The sequence below is a fragment of the Penaeus vannamei genome, chromosome 31 (genome assembly GCF_042767895.1).
Source record: "Penaeus vannamei isolate JL-2024 chromosome 31, ASM4276789v1, whole genome shotgun sequence".
Lineage (NCBI taxonomy): Eukaryota > Metazoa > Arthropoda > Malacostraca > Decapoda > Penaeidae > Penaeus > Penaeus vannamei.
In genome coordinates, this window is record NC_091579.1 from 7,690,310 (window position 1) to 7,691,865 (window position 1,556).

Sequence of the window (1,556 nt, forward strand, 5' to 3'; positions counted from 1 at the left end):
GGCGGTCCCACACTTCCACTCGGGACGGGGCTAAACCGGCCGCTTACTCTGGCCAGGGGGGTGCGGGGTGGGGGTGGGGGGTGGGGGGGACACGGGCGACGGTCTTTACTGTACGTCGTGGTAGCGCCCCTTCCCTCTCTCCCTCCTCCCCCCTCCCTTCCCCTTCCCCCTCTCCCCTCCCCCCTCCCTTCCCCTTTTCCCTTCCCCCTCCCTCCTCCCTTCCCCTTTTCCCTCCTAACCCACGTTGACGCTCCCCTCCCCCTCCCTCCCCTCGGGTAGGGTATGGAGAGCGCGGTAACTTTTGTGATTACACGCTCATCGAGAGTGTAGGGCGTGCTGGGCGTGCTTCCGAATGGTCAGTGATTAGATCCGAATGAAGAACTGTTTAATTATGATGCGTGGATGCGCTCACACACACACACGCACACACACACACCTACAGACACAAACACTTACACACACACACACACACACACACACACACACGCACACACACACACCTACAGACACAAACACTTACACACACACACACACACACCCTACCTAATCTAAACTCCAAACACACACACACACACACACACACACACACACACACACACACACACACGCACACACACACACACACACACACGCACACACACACACACACACACACACACACACACACACACACACACACACACACACACACACACACACACACACACACACACACACCTACACCTACCCCAGTCGTCCGCGCTCCACCTCTCCCTTCCACTCCCTATCTTCAACCCATCATTAATGAACTAATTAAACAAGCGGCAACATTGGACATCTTTGTTGATGAAAACGCCAGAGCAAGTTTATCCATCTTCGAAGTCATTTTGAAGGATATTCGATACTCTGAACGAAAGAGAAAGAAATAATTCGTAACAGAGGTTTGGTGGAACTGGATTTCGACGTTTTAGATTCAACGGTAATGCTTATGATTATAAAGATATCAAATACATAATGTTATCGAATTAAACCCCATTCCCCCCCGGTCGTAAATAGATAAACAAATATGTAAATATAGAGATGGGAAAAAGAAAACAGTAGAAAAGTAATGACAGAGATGATAACAGTACCGGTAGTGATGATACTATCAACAATAATGATAACAACGATTCCCATTGTTATCACTATCATAAGCACCCCCCTACCCCCACCCCCCATTATCGCTTCTATTCATCATCATCGTCTTTGAAGCTTCATCACCTATTCGCCTTAGGAACTGGGCCTCGAGGACGAAATAAGACGAAGACTGAAGATTCTTCTCGTCGTCTCAAGTAGCGACCGGAGTTTTCTGGGGCTCGGGTCGCCTTCTTCGACGTCTCGTTGGGTCTTCTTCTTCGTCGTCTGCGGCTGCGTCTTCGGGGGTGGAGGTTTTCTTTAAATTTTCGGTCGCTTTTGAGTTTATTCTCGAGTTCTTTCTCTGTCTTTGTCTGTGTCTCTCCCCCTCTCTTTCTCTCTCTCTTTCTTTCTTTCTGTCTGTCTTTCTCTCTCCCCCTCGCCTTCCCTCCCACCCTTCCTCT